Genomic DNA, 16,504 nt, shown 5'->3' with positions numbered 1-16,504 from the left:
GGTAGCACACCAACAGAGGAGTAGGGAGCTATGCTAAGCAGGCAACAGAAAAGTCATGTATGTGTCTCATACACTGGGACCGGTAGTAATGACAGTAGTCTATTCATCATAACGTCCGACAGTAACAAGACACTAAGCAAATGAGAAATGCTGTATGGCATGAAGACGCCTTATATAACACAAGCTCCAGGCAGGCACACACATATCAAGATATATATTGAGTCTCAGGAAAGGTGCTACAGTTATTAGTCTCTGTGGCGCAATCGGTTAGCGCTTTTGGTTGTTAACCGAAAGGTTGATGGCTCAAGCCCATCCGGGGAAGTATCCTTTTGCCTGCATGAAACACTTTAATGAAACACAGATACGTACCTCTGCTCTCTCCTGCTTAAGACCCTTTACCTGAACATTTAAATCCTCTGCGTTCTCTCTGCACCTGCAGTCAATTTCATAAAAAGGATAGTAAACAATAGGCCAAGCCTTGTAATACAACCGGAGGCATATATGAAGGGGAAAAAAAGTTAAAAGACCCACAGCATGTGTTCATCTGGCTCCGAAAGCAGCAAGTGTAAGGACCTAGTGGCGCAACTGTAGCGCGTCTGACTCCAGATCAGAAGGTTGCGTGTTCAAATCACGTCGGGGTCACTGCTTACCATTTTATTACCCACTGAGTTCATATATTTCCTTTCGAAAACAAAGTCAAAAGAATGCAGCCTTGCATTGGCCGGGAATCAAACCCGGGCCTCCCGCATGGCAGGTGAAAATTCTACCACTGATCCACCAATGCTTCACATGGGTTGTTCACAGGCAGAGCTCTGTCCAAGACAGTGATCAGGTGCACACACTTAAATTGTACACATATGAACAAAGTGTGCGCAGCAGACATGATAACGCCAACGTTTCACATGATGATGGCTTATATAAGACAAGCTCCAGGCAGGCGCACACATATCAAGATATATATTGAGTCTAAGGAAAAGTGCTACAGTCACTAGTCTCTGTGGCGCAAACGTTTAGCGTGTTCGGCTGTTTATCAAAAGGTTGGTGGTTCAAACCCACCCAGGGACGAATCATTTTGCCTGCATGAAGCACTTTATTGAAACACAGATACATACCTTTGCTCTCTTCTGCTTGAGACCCTTTCCCTGAATATTTCAATCCTCTGCGTTCTCTCTGCACCTGCATTCAATTTCATAATTAGGATAGAAAACAAAAGGCCAAGCCCTGTAATACAACTCTAGGCATATGAGTAGGGGAAAATAAGTAAAAAGGCCCACAGCATTTGTTGATCTGGCTCGAAGGCTGCAAGTGTAAGGACCTTGTGGTGCAACGGTAGCGCGTCTGACTCCAGATCAGAAGGTTGCGTGTTCAATTCACGTTGGGGTCACTGTTTACCATTTTATTCCCCACAGAGTTCATATATTTCCTTTCGAAAACAAAGTCAAAACAATGCAGCCGTGCATTGGCCGGGAATCGAACCCAGGCCTCCCGTGTGGCAGGCGAGAATTCTACCACTGAACCACCAATGCTTCACATGGTGTGTACGCAGGCAGAGCTCTGTCCAAGACAGTGATCAGGTGCACCACTTAAATTGTACACATATGAACAAAGTGTGCGCAGCAGGAATGATAAAGTCAACGTTACACATGAAGATGGCAAGAATCAGATGCAGGAGACTATAAGTATGAATGTCTTTGCTTTTTCTGAGGTCACTGGCTTTGGACTATAGTTGTGGTTAACAGGGCATGATGGCAGGCTGCTCCCGACAAAAGTGGTTCTCAGAATGCACCCGCCAGATCACCAGCACTATTGTGTTTCAGATTATGTCACTGAACTCTCCTCCTGGAAAATCCTTCCCACTGGCTTTCCCACGTTCTGTGTCCTCCCCTAAATGCTGGGGTGAAACGGGCAGAGTTCTGCGCCCCTGCGCCCCTTTACGCATCCCTAACGTGCTCCCAACGCGGCCTACAGCCCTGGTCGGGCACAGCCCTGGTCGGGCTTAGATCATTGGAGCCTTTGGAGATCAAGAACTCCGGAAGCCTAGGGTCAGGCCTATTGCACAGGCATCTTGTGCCTGGCCATTACGGGATTGTTGTGTTTCAGGGCCTATCCATCAATACCCCTGGGATTTGTTTCCCTGAGAATCCTCATGTCCCTGTCCTCCCACAAGACCGAGCATTTATGTAAAATAAAGTGTGCACCGTGGGCCTTCCCCTATGTGCTCTCTGCCCAATCTCTTTCTCCAAAGCTGAGCTCTGAAGGTAAATGTATCTATCAGAGTGAGGGGCTAGGGAGGGCCTTTCCCAGAAGTCTTACAAGTCAAGAGTTCAGAGGAAGCACCTGCTATGGGAGGGAGACTTTGCTCGCAGAGAAGTCAAGTCTAACATAACACATCTGATGGGCAAGACACACGCCTTACTGGCTGGTAGCACACCTACAGAGGAGCAGGGAGCTATGCTAAGCAGGCAACAGAAAAGTCATGTATGTGTCTCATACACTGGGACCGGTAGTAATACTGGCTCTAACACCATTAGACAGTAGTCTATTCATCATAACGTCCGACAGTAACAAGACACTAAGCAAATGAGAAATGTTGTATGGCATAAAGACGCCTTATATAACACAAGCTCCAGGCAGGCACACGCATATCAAGATATATATTGAGTCTCAGGAACATTGCTACAGTTATTAATCTCTGTGGTGCAATCGGTTAGCTCGTTCGGTTGTTAACAGAAAGGTTAGTGGTTCAAGCCCACCCAGGGAAGTATCCTTTTTGCCTGCATGAAACACTTGAATGAAACACAGATGCGTACCTCTGCTCTCTCCTGCTTAAGACCCTTTACCTGAACATTTCAATCCTCTGCGTTCTCTCTGCACCTGCAGTCAATTTCATAATTAGTATAGAAAACAAAAGGCCTAGCCCTGTAATACAACTGTAGGCATATGAGGAGGGAAAATAAGTCAAAAGGCCCACAGCATTTGCTGATCTGGCTCGAAGGCTGTAAGTGTACGGACCTCGTGGCGCACCAGTAGCGCGTCTGACTCCAGATCAGAAGGTTGCGTGTTCCAATCACGTCGGGGTCACTGCTTACCATTTTATTCCCCACTGAGTTCATATATTTCCTTTTGAAAACAAAGTCAAAACAATGCAGTCTTGCATTGGCCGGGAATCGAACCCGGGCCTCCCGCGTGGCAGGGGAGAATTCTACCACTGAACCACCAATGCTTCTCATGGGGTGTTCACAGGCAGAGCTCTGTCCAAGACAGTGATCAGGTGCACACACTTAAATTGTACACATTTGAACAAAGTGTGCGCAGCAGACATGATAACGCCAACGTTTCACATGAAGATGGCAAGAATCAGATGCAGGAGACTATAACTATGAATGTCTTTGCATTTGCTGAGGTCACTGGCTTGGGACTAGAGTTGTGTTTATCAGGGCATGATGGCAGGCTGCTCCCGACAAAAGTGGTTCACAGAATGCACCCGCCAGATCACCAGCACTATTGTGTTTCAGATTATCTCACTGAACTCTCCTCCTGGAAAATCCTTCCCACTGGCTTTCCCAGATTCTGTGTCCTCCCCTAAATGCTGGGGTGAAACGGGCAGAGTTCTGCGCCCTGCGCCCCTTTACACGTCCCTAACGCGCTCCCAACGCGGCCTACAGCCCTGGTCGGACATAGCCCTGGTCGGGCTTAGATCACTGGAGCCTTTGGTGATCAAGAACTCCGGAAGCCTAGGGTCAGGCCTATTGCACAGGCAGAGACTATTGCAAAGCAATGCACAGAGGCTATTGCAAAGCAATGCACAGACTATTGCAAAGCAATGCATAAAGACTATTGCAAAGCAATGCACAGAGACTATTGCAAAGCAATGCACAGAGACTATTGCAAAGCAATGCACAGAGACTATTGCACAGCAATGCACAGAGACTATTGCATAGCAATGCACAGAGACTATTGCAAAGCAGTGCACAGAGACGATTGCAAAGCAATGCGAAGAGGCTATTGCAAAGCAATGCACAGACTATTGCAAAGCAATGCACAGACTATTGCAAAGCAGTGCACAGACTATTGCAAAGCAATGCACAGAGACTATTGCAAAGCAATGCACAGACTATTGCAAAGCAATGCACAGAGACTATTGCAAAGCACTGCACAGAGACTATTGCAAAGCAATGCACATAGACTATTGCCAAGCAATGCACAGAGACTATTGCAAAGCAATGCACAGAGACTATTGCAAAGCAATGCGCAGAGGCTATTGCAAAGCAATGCACAGAGACTATTGCAAAGCAATGCACAGACTATTGCAAAGCAATGCATAGAGACTATTGCAAAGCAATGCACAGAGACTATTGCAAAGCAATGCACAGAGACTATTGCAAAGCAATGCACAGGGACTATTGCAAAGCAATGCACAGACTATTGCAAAGCAATGCACAGAGACTATTGCAAAGCAGTGCACAGACTATTGCAAAGCAATGCACAGACTATTGCAAAGCAGTGCACATATTATTGCAAAGCAATGCACAGAGACTATTGCAAAGCAATGCACAGACTATTGCAAAGCAATGCACAGACTATTGCAAAGCAATGCACAGAGACTATTGCAAAGCAATGCACAGAGATTATTGCAAAGCTATGCACATAGACTATTGCATAGCAATGCACAGAGACTATTGCAAAGCAATGCACAGAGACTATTGCAAAGCATTGCACAGAGACTATTGCAAAGCAATGCACAGACTATTGCAAAGCAATGCACAGAGACTATTGCATAGCAATGCACAGAGACTATTGCAAAGCAATGCACAGACTATTGCAAAGCAATGCACAGAGACTATTGCAAAGCAATGCACAGAGACTATTGCAAAGCAATGCACAGAGACTATTGCAAAGCAATGCACAGAGACTATTGCATAGCAATGCACAGACTATTGCAAAGCAATGCACAGAGACTATTGCAAAGCAATGCACAGACTATTGCAAAGCAATGCACAGAGACTATTGCAAAGCAGTGCACAGACTATTGCAAAGCAATGCACAGACTATTGCAAAGCAATGCACAGAGACTATTGCAAAGCAATGCACAGAGACTATTGCAAAGCAATGCACAGACTATTGCAAAGCAATGCACAGAGACTATTGCATAGCAATGCACAGAGACTATTGCAAAGCAATGCACAGACTATTGCAAAGCAATGCACAGATACTATTGCAAAGCAATGCACAGAGACTATTGCAAAGCAATGCACAGAGACTATTGCATAGCAAAGCACAGAGACTATTGCAAAGCAATGCACAGACTATTGCAAAGCAATGCACAGAGACGATTGCAAAGCAATGCACAGAGACTATTGCACAGCAATGCACAGACTATTGCAAAGCAATGCACAGAGACTATTGCAAAGCAATGCACAGACTATTGCAAAGCAATGCACAGAGACTATTGCATAGCAATGCACAGAGACTATTGCAAAGCAGTGCAGAGACTATTGCAAAGCAATGCACAGAGACTATTGCAAAGCAATGCACAGACTATTGCAAAGCAATGCACAGACTACTGCAAAGCAATGCACAGAGACTATTGCAAAGCAATGCACAGACTATTGCAAAGCAATGCACAGAGACTATTGCAAAGCAATGCACAGAGACTATTGCAAAGCAATGCACAGAGACTATTGCAAAGCAATGCACAGACTATTGCAAAGCAATGCACAGAGACTATTGCATAGCAATGCACAGAGACTATTGCAAAGCAATGCACAGACTATTGCAAAGCAATGCACAGATACTATTGCAAAGCAATGCACAGAGACTATTGCAAAGCAATGCACAGAGACTATTGCATAGCAAAGCACAGAGACTATTGCAAAGCAATGCACAGACTATTGCAAAGCAATGCACAGAGACGATTGCAAAGCAATGCACAGAGACTATTGCACAGCAATGCACAGACTATTGCAAAGCAATGCACAGAGACTATTGCAAAGCAATGCACAGACTATTGCAAAGCAATGCACAGAGGCTATTGCAAAGCAATGCACAGAGACTAATGCAAAGCAATGCACAGACTACTGCAAAGCAATGCACAGAGACTATTGCAAAGCAATGCACAGACTATTGCAAAGCAATGCACAGAGACTATTGCATAGCAATGCACAGAGACTATTGCAAAGCAATGCACAGACTATTTCAAAGCAATGCACAGAGACTACTGCAACGCAATGCACAGAGACTATTGCAAAGCAATGCACATAGACTATTGCAAAGCAATGCACAGAGACTATTGCATAGCAATGCACAGAGACTATTGCAAAGCAATGCACAGAGACTATTGCAAAGCAATGCACAGACTATTGCAAAGCAATGCATAAAGACTATTGCAAAGGCAATGCACAGAGACTATTGGAAAGCAATGCACAGAGACTATTGCATAGCAATGCACAGAGACTATTGCAAAGCAATGCACAGACTATTGCAAAACAATGCACAGAGACTATTGCATAGCTATGCACAGAGACTATTGCAAAGCAATGCACAGACTATTGCAAAGCAATGCACAGACTATTGCAAAGCAATGCACAGAGACTATTGCAAAGCAGTGCACAGAGACTATTGCATAGCAATGCATTGAGACTATTTTTTTTGTCAAATCTATGTCATTAGCATTTTATAGAACTTGGTTCAGGGTACAGTGCACGAGTCAATCAGCATGAATTGGCAAAGCACACACAATCGTACAGCATTATGGTGTCACAGAACAAATCAGTGTACAGGCATGGAGCCACATTTAATGCATAGAGACTATTGCAAATCAATGCACAGAGACTATTGCATAGCAATGCACAGAGACTATTGCAAATCAATGCACAGAGACTATTGCACAGCAATGCACAGACTATTGCAAAGCAATGCACAGACTATTGCAAAATAATGCACAGAGACTATTGCATATCTATGCACAGAGACTATTGCAAAGCAATGCACAGACTATTGCAAAGCAATGCACAGAGACTATTGCAAAGTAATGCACATACACTATTGCAAAGCAATGCACAGAGGCTATTGCAAAGCAATGCACAGACTATTGCAAATCAATGCACAGAGACTATTGCAAAGCAATGCATAGAGACTATTTTTTTTGTCAAATCTATTTTATTAGCATTTTATAGAACTTGGTTCAGGGTACAGTGCAAGAGTCAATCAGCATGAATTGGCAAAGCACACACAGTCGTACAGCATTATGGTGTCACAGAACAAATCAGTGTACAGGCATGGAGCCACATTTAATGCATAGAGACTATTGCAAAGCAATGCATAGACTATTGCAAAGCAATGCACAGACTATTGCAAAGCAATGCACAGAGACTATTGCAAAGCAATACACAAAGACTATTGCAAAGCAATGCACAGAGACTGTTGCAAAGCAATCCACAGAGACTATTGCAAATCAATGCACAGAGACTTTTGCAAAGCAATGCACAGACTATTGCAAAGCAATGCACAGACTATTGCAAAGCAATGCGCAGAGACTATTGCAAAGCAATGCACAGGCTATTGCAAAGCAATGCGCAAGGAGACTATTGCAAAACAATGCGCAGAGACGATTGCAAAGCAATGCACAGAGACTATTGCAAAGCAATGCACAGAGACTTTTGCAAAGCAATGCACAGACTATTGCAAAGCAATGCACAGACTATTGCAAAGCAATGCGCAGAGACTATTGCAAAGCAATGCACAGACTATTGCAAAGCAATGCGCAAGGAGACTATTGCAAAGCAATGCGCAGAGACGATTGCAAAGCAATGCACAGAGACTATTGCAAAGCAATGCACAGAGGCTATTGCAAAGCAATGCACAGACTATTGCAAAGCAATGCATAGAGACTATTGCAAAGCAATGCACAGAGACTACTGCAAAGCAATGCACAGAGACTATTGCAAAGCAGTGCACAGAGACGATTGCAAAGCAATGCGAAGAGGCTATTGCAAAGCAATGCACAGCCTATTGCAAAGCAATGCACAGACTCTTGCAAAGCAATGCACAGAGACTATTGCAAAGCACTGCACAGAGACTATTGCAAAGCACTGCACAGATACTATTGCAAAGCAATGCACATAGACTATTGCCAAGCAATGCACAGAGACTATTGCAAAGCAATGCACAGAGAATATTGCAAAGCAATGCGCAGAGGCTATTGCAAAGCAATTCACAGACTATTCCAAAGCAATGCACAGAGACTATTGCAAAGCAATGCACAGAGACTATTGCAAAGCAATGCACAGACTATTGCAAAGCAATGCACAGAGACTATTGCAAAGCAATGCACAGACTGTTGCAAAGCAATGCACAGAGGCTATTGCAAAGAAATGCATAGAGACTATTGCAAAGCAATGCACAGACTATTGCAAAGCAATGCACAGAGACTATTGCAAAGCAATGCACAGACTATTGCAAAGCAAAGCACAGAGACTATTGCAAAGCAATACACAGAGAATATTGCATAGCACTGCACAGACTATTGCAAAGCAATGCACAGAGACTATTGCAAAGCAATGCACAGAGACTATTGCAAAGCAATGCACAGAGACTATTGCATAGCAATGCACATAGACTATTGCAAAGCAATGCACAAACTATTGCAAAGCAAGGCACAGAGGCTATTGCAAAGCAATGCACAGAGGCTATTGCAAAGCAATGCACAGAGAATATTGCATGGCAATGCACAGACTATGGCAAAGCAATGCACAGAGACTATTGCAAAGCAACGCACCGACTATTGCAAAGCAATGCACAGAGACTATTGCAAAGCAATGCACAGAGGCTATTGCAAAGCAATGCACAGAGACTATTGCAAAGCAATGCACAGAGACTATTGCAAAGGAATGCACAGACTATTGCAAAGCAATGCACAGAGATTATTGCAAAGCAATGCACAGAGGCTATTGCAAATTAATGCACAGAGACTATTGCAAAGCAATGCACAGAGACTATTGCAATGCGCAGAGACTATTGCAAAGCAATGCGCAGAGACTATTGCAAAGCAATGCTCAGAGACTATTGAAAAGCAATGCTGCGCAGAGACTATTGCAAAGCAATGCACAGAGACTATTGCAAAGCAATGCACAGAGACTATTACAAAGCAATGCACAGAGGCTATTGCAAAGCAATGCGCAAAGGCTATTGCAAAGCAATGCACAGAGAGTATTGTAAAGCAATGCACAGAGACTATTGCAAAGCAATGCACAGACTATTGCAAAGCAATGCACAGAGACTATTGCAAAGCAATGCACAGAGACTATTGCAAAGCAATGCACAGACTATTGCAAAGCAATGCACAGAGACTTTTGCAAAGCAATGCACAGAGACTATTGCAAAGCAATACACAGAGAATATTGCATAGCACTGCACAGACTATTGCAAAGCAATGCACAGAGACTATTGCAAAGCAATGCACACAGACTATTGCAAAGCAATGCACAGAGACTATTGCATAGCAATGCACATATACTATTGCAAAGCAATGCACAGACTATTGCAAAGCAATGCACAGAGGCTATTGCAAAGCAATGCACAGAGACTATTGCATTGCAATGCACAGACTATGGCAAAGCAATGCACAGAGACTATTGCAAAGCAATGCACCGACTATTGCAAAGCAATGCACAGAGACTATTGCAAAGCAATGCACAGAGGCTATTGCAAAGCAATGCACAGAGACTATTGCAAAGCAATGCACAGAGACTATTGCAAAGCAATGCACAGACTATTGCAAAGCAATGCACAGAGACTATTGCAAAGCAATGCACAGAGGCTATTGCAAATTAATGCACAGAGACTATTGCAAAGCAATGCGCAGAGATTATTGCAAAGCAATGCGCAGAGACTATTGCAAAGCAATGCGCAGAGACTATTGCAAAGCAATGCGCAGAGACTATTGAAAAGAAATGTGCAGAGACTATTGCAAAGCAATGCACAGAGACTATTGCAAAGCAATGCGCAGAGACTATTACAAAGCAATGCACAGAGGCTATTGCAAAGCAATGTGCAAAGGCTATTGCAAAGCAATGCACAGAGACTATTGTAAAGCAATGCACAGAGACTATTGCAAAGCAATGCACAGACTATTGCAAAGCAATGCACAGAGACTATTGCAAAGCAATGCACAGAGACTATTGCAAAGCAATGCACAGACTATTGCAAAGCAATGCACAGAGACTATTGCAAAGCAATGCACAGAGACTATTGCAAAGCAATGCACAGAGACTATTGCAAAGCAATGCACAGACTATTGCCTAAGGGGGTGACCCTCCGAACTCTTGCCGGGGAGAGGGGGGTGCGCTGCCTTGCCCGCGGGATGACTCAGGGCCCGGAATAAGAGAGACGCGGTGGATTATTCTACCGGGACACGCCCACAAAAGAGGATGGCGGCCATTGCCCTGCATCTGAGGTGAGATCTGACCGCCTCCAGCGATTCGAGTGAACGGCGGGGTGGCCCGAAGAGCGGTTGTTGTTCCTGCTGACCCCCCCACACCTGTTTCGCCCTGCACTCACTGTACTGCTGGATGGGGGATGCCCGTGGGACTGGTGCAGACGCACCCCTTATCGCCTTCCCTTCCCTCCCCCCTTCGCCTACGACATCCTCCTCCATTTTCCGTGGCTGACGTCGACAGTCGCCTCCGAGCTCAGGCTGGGACCCCACGCACTGCAATAACACTGTGCTCCGAAGGGGCTAAAGGAGGGGGTGCGTCACACGCGGTCCACTGTTGGACTCACTTGCAAGGATCTAACTGCTAAGTACATGGAGAGTGTAAGACTTCAGACAGCGAAGGGGGTGAGGATTTGTACAGGTGCAAGACCAAGAATGGAACGCTGAGAAAGTAGAGAACACCGTGAAGACCCTGGAAGCTTCCTTTGAGGCACTGCTAAGTTTTCAAAGCTGGGCGCTCCAAAGAACATTACGCCACAGGTGGGCCTAGGCACACAGACCGACAAGGAGGCTGGTTGCAGGGGTGAGTGGTGAGTCGGACCGCCGCTGGATCGAACACACGAGTGATTGCGGTGGGGGCGCCTTCCGGATACCGAGAAGCCTGCACGTCGAGAGTAGTGGAACGATGGTGCGGAATAACGCCCCCAAACCTGACCCAGTTTCACGGACGGTGGTGCACTCCTCTGGTTCGGAAGATCCACTGGCCTCCTCAAATGACAGGATTGGGGTCACAGGAAGCCAAACTAGACCTTATCCTTGCTGAAATCCGAGCTTCCAGAGAAGCACTCGAACTGCGGATGGATACGATGTCAGCGGGCCTTTCGCTGCTCAAAGATGACCACAAAAAACTGTCCGAAAAAGTGGCTGAACAAACGCTTGCGCTGGATGATCTGATTCCCCAGCAGACTGAACATTCTACATGACTAGAGGTCTTGGAACATAAACTTAAAGGTTTGCGGGAGAAGGTGGACGATGCTGAAGGGCGCTCTTGCCGTAACAATGTGCGAATTCTAGGCGTGCCGGAACGCAGTGAAGGGACAAACCCGACGAAATTTGTGAAAGATTGGCTGCAGTCCATTATGGACCCCGGGGACCTCACTCCGATGTACAGTGTAGAAAAGGCCCACAGAGTGCCCCCAAGGCCGCCGAAACCAGGAGCCCCCCCCCATGTCCACTAATAGCACGACTCCTACACTTCAAAGACTGGGATGCAGTACTGAAAAGTGCACGAGAGAAAACCCCACTAAAGTTTGAGAACAAAACGATTTCCATTTACCCGGATTTTACGCAAGCTGTGCAGAAAGCCCGGGCGTCCTTTTGGGAAGTGAAACGGACATTGCAGGAGCGTAACATGAAGTACTCACTCTTCTTCCCAGCGAGACTCAAAATTATTCATGACCGCAGGACCTTCTTCTTCGACACCCCGGAGGACGCCTCTGAATGGATGGAGGTGACCCTGATGCCGCCGCAGACTCAAGGCGACTCAACGAGTGTGCCAAACGTCAGTCAAGCCAGCTCTCACACAGCTGCATCAGATACGGACACTAGCGTGCAATTGTTCCCACGCATCACGGCTCAGATGGCGGAAGATTTATGAACACTGGTGTGACAGATGCAGCTTGGTAAAGTAGCCGTGCGTCAGCCTGATTACTTAAAGGGGGGGAAAAGGTACCGAGCAACACATTGGTAATGGGGTGATACGGAGGTGTGACTTTTGGTGGACAACTGATAGTAGGGGACGTCTGGGCACACCCCCCATGCGTAGGCACAATGGTGATTTGTTACTACCCCAGTTGGGTACTTTGGTTTGGCCCTTCACAGTTTAAGAGGAGGGGCCTTTTAGTTGGGGAGTTCAGCACAAAGGTAACACTTACACTGTATACCAGCATGATGTTCAAGTTGAACCTCAGAGTAATGTCTTGTAAGAGTAATGTTTTTTGCCATGTCGACCCCTAATAAATACAAAATCTGCACCTGGATGTGAGGGGCCTAGGCTCAGTCCATAAGAGGCATAGAGTTCTATCGCAACTGAACAGGCGCCAAATATCCATAGCGTATATACAGGAAACTCATTTGAATAGAGAGGAGGGTGTTAAGCTACTACGGAAATGGAGAGGCCAGTTATATGCCACAGAATATTCAGCGTTCTCCCGAGGTACGGCCTTCTGGATCAGGAATACTGTCCCTTTCAGGGTCTTGGAGCATAAGGTGGACAAGGAAGGGAGATATGTGTTCATAAGGGGGATACTGGATGGTTTATGCATAGTCCTGGGCTGTATATATGTGCCCAACTCGGAGCAATCGAAATTCTTACAGGATATTAGTGGAGTAATGTCTGGGTGGGTGGCACATGACTGGGTGGTGGGAGGAGACTGCAATGCAGTCTTAGATATTGCACTTGATAGATCACACCCCCACTACATGCCACTGATAGTAGATGGCAAGCTGCGGCACTAGCGTCTTGGGCTGACGGTTGGGAACTTGTTGATGCGTGGAGGACATTGAATACGACACATAGGGAGTACACATTTTACTCTCCGCCTCATAAATTACATACTAGAATAGACCGTATATTTTGTTCACGCACACTGTCCGGGTCCATACTGTCGGTGACCCATATGGTCAAAACACTATCAGATCACAATCCGGTGGAACTAACATTACAGTGGGGGAGGCTCCCCACCCCTGTACCAACTTGGCGCTTATCGCCAGGCTTATTGGAGGACTCGGTTCTCCGATCCACTTTACTAGATGCCAGCACCGCATACTTTGCAAAAAATGAGAACACAGCCAGTACCAGACAAATTGAATGGGACGCGTTTAAGGCAACCATACGTGGGGTAGCGATGGGCATGAAGGTTGTGGTCAAGCACCTGGTATTAGACAAATTACGGGCTGTTGAAGGTAGCCTGGCATTGCTTGGGACCGAAACTGTGGGTACGGCTGACAACCTCACTCAACTTCCAGAGGCGCATATTCAACATGCGGAGTTATTAGAGGAACTACGAGTAATAGATTACAGGGAATATACCAACAGACAACACACGCAAGCAGACAGGGCAGGGCCCCTGCTGGCGTGCTTAACACGCAACGCTCCAGAAGGTGCTCCTATAACGGAGGTGAAAGACCAAGACGGATCAATAATACGACCCCAATTAGAAATTAACAACGCATTTAAACATTATTACGCTGACCTATATGGTCCACATGCCACACTGTCGGAACATGAGCTGGAATGCTTCCTTTCAGACTTATACATCCCACAACTGACACCTACACAAAGAACTAGGTTGTCGAAACCCATATCGCTAGCGGAAATCAGATAGGCCATTAAAGGGATGCCAAGGAACAAAACCCCGGGGTCCGATGGCTTGCCGGCTGAATTTTACCTGACATACATTGATATCCTAGCCCCAAGATTACACACGTTGTACAAGGGAGCCCTAGAAGGTAACGCACTGCCAGACACGACATCACAAGCACTGATAGTGTCTCTGATAGTGATCGACCACTATCCTTATTAAACACAGATTATAAAATCCTTAGTAAGCTGCTAGCGAACCGCCTCTCACACTGTGTCGCAGACATAATACACCCAGACCAGTGTGGTTTTGTACCGGGTAGGAGCACCGCGCTGAATTTGCAAAGACTCAGTCAGTTGATGTCACAGGGTGATGGGGTGGGAGACACGGAAGGATGTATTTCCCTGGACCTTAGACAGGACTTTGACTCCCTGAGATGGGATTACATGTTCGCAGTCCTGGCAAGATTCAGCATACCACCTGAATACATTACATGGGTGAAATTACTATACAAGGGCCCCACAGCACATGTCCGTTCCAACAAGTGTATCTCAGAACAATTTGAAATAGCAAAAGGGACTAGGCAGGGCTGCCCACTGTCGCCCTTGCTCTTCATTATCGCCTTAGAACCCTTACTGCTAAAGGTAAGGACTGTGGAGGTCGACAAGGGGATGACAAGTCTAAACACTCATCATATTATCTCCGGTTACGCGGATGATATCTTATTGTTTCTTAGAGACCTGTCGAGCCCGCTAACACCATTGCCAGAGATATTTAGAGATTTCAGGGGACTGTCGGGTCTCACGATAAATGAAATTAAATCGTATGCTTTCAGCTTTCATGGGTCTCTTGAGGACACACACCTGCAGTTTACACCGCAAAGTTTCTGGATTGCGCCTGAGACTTTCAAATATTTGGGTATACAGATTTATAGGCGGGCACAGGATATGCTAGATGGTAACCTAGGTAAAGCCCTTACTACCCTGAAGACACAGGTCCACTTTTGGACCACGTTGCCGCTCTCGGTGGCGGGTAGGGTCACTATCTCAAAAATGGTGGTACTGCCCAGAATGCTCTACTATTTAACAAACATACCAATACTAATACCCATGTCCTTTTTTAAAGCACTAAACACGGTCATAACAGAGTTGGTGTGGGGATCCGGCAGGAGACGAATCAGCCTGGTAAATTTGCAACTGCCGACAGACAGGGGAGGTATGGGAGTACCGGACCTAATTGCTTATAGCTACGCGTGCCAGCTGCAGTGGCTGGCCTACTGGCTAGCGGGCCGCAACCTTCATGAGCTGAATATATCTGATGCTGATAGGGCAAGAGGAGAGATACACCGGTTGCTACTACCGCATGCCAAGGTAATGAACTCTGGCCCACCTTTGCTCAGGCTGGCACTCCAACACTGGAAGGCAGCAGTCAGATACGCTAACAAACACTCTACATACACCCCCACAATACCGCTGCTGGGGATCCCCCTGGGAACTGGTACACTAACGGAACGCAGGCTGAAATTATGGCATGACGCGGGAGTGTTAACTGTCGAGGATTTTTTCTTGGATGGCAGTCTATTATCACACGCAGATTTCACCGGGTTACTCCAGACTCCAGGGGCACTGTTTCTCACTCACGCGCAAATTTCACATTACATAACCACGCATTGGGCAAGTGACGGACAGGAACCAGATACGAACACACTACTTACAATGCAATACCTTATGGGGGCGGGTAGTCACGTAACGAAGTGGCTGACCAACGGCATTCGTTTGGGCAGAGCGATATCACTGCAGCCCCTCCGGACCCGCTGGGAAGTGGACGCCGGCAGTGCCCTCGGGGACAAAGAATGGGAAACGGTACTGAAATATCCCAAGTAAAGAGCACGCAACCCGAAGTTCAAGTTCATTCAGTTAATGGTAGTCCACAGAGCATACCTGACTCCACATAGGCTGCATGCAATGTTCCCGGAGTCAGCGAATACATGCCCCAGATGTACCGCGGAAGACGCGGGCCTTCTGCATATGTTCTGGGACTGTCCCAAGCTCGGGCATTATTGGGTAACAATACATGAGATTTTAAAAGCTGTGGCCCCGAACAGACCTTACACGTCTCTGCTCTTCGGCGTCCTGGGTCTGGGATACAAAGAAAAGAAAAGAAGTGTTGCTACTAGATTTGTGGACCTGGCACTGTTGTTGGCTAAACGTGCAATAGCGATGAGGTGGAAATCACCTAAGCCACCGGACATTGAGAGCTGGCATGGAGAGGTAATGAGATGGGGGAAGGCGGAAGGGGTAGAACTGCAGAGAGAGGAACGCAGAGGTCTTAGGAAAACACACATCTCACTAGACTGGAACACACTACTACTAGAGTTCGACACACGCGCTACGGTGCACTTTGAGTAGGCTTTAGCGATGAACCGGCGAATCAAGGTTTTATGTCTACACCCCGTATCACCGGATACCTAGTTACTGGACAAGCCGTACACGTTCATGGTTCACCCGCAGACCAGGTTGCGGAACCTGATCTAATGATACGAATCATATGCAGTACAAGGGCAGGGGGTCGACAGTTACAACAGTGATAAAGTTATACACTCATGAGGCATTACCAGATATATTGAGAATTGTGTGTTCAGTAAGTGCTGTGGGGGAGGGGGAAGAGTTTATGAACGTTCTTTGTAGACGAAAGAGACAGGGAGAAAATG

The 16,504-nt window shown here is 46.3% G+C and overlaps 1 non-coding gene across 1 annotated transcript; it reads left to right on the top strand.

The window, feature by feature from the left end:
* Positions 1-1,312: 1,312 nt before the first annotated feature.
* On the top strand, positions 1,313-1,384 carry TRNAW-CCA (transfer RNA tryptophan (anticodon CCA)). The gene has a single exon. It is a non-coding gene; the product is annotated as a tRNA-Trp (tRNA).
* The last annotated feature ends 15,120 nt before the right edge of the window (positions 1,385-16,504 follow it).

Source organism: Lissotriton helveticus (genome assembly GCF_964261635.1).
Source record: "Lissotriton helveticus chromosome 1_1 unlocalized genomic scaffold, aLisHel1.1 SUPER_1_unloc_36, whole genome shotgun sequence".
Taxonomy (NCBI): Eukaryota; Metazoa; Chordata; class Amphibia; order Caudata; family Salamandridae; genus Lissotriton; species Lissotriton helveticus.
The sequence above is the reverse complement of the archived record's forward strand: the minus strand, read 5'-3'. Positions and strand labels throughout refer to the sequence as shown.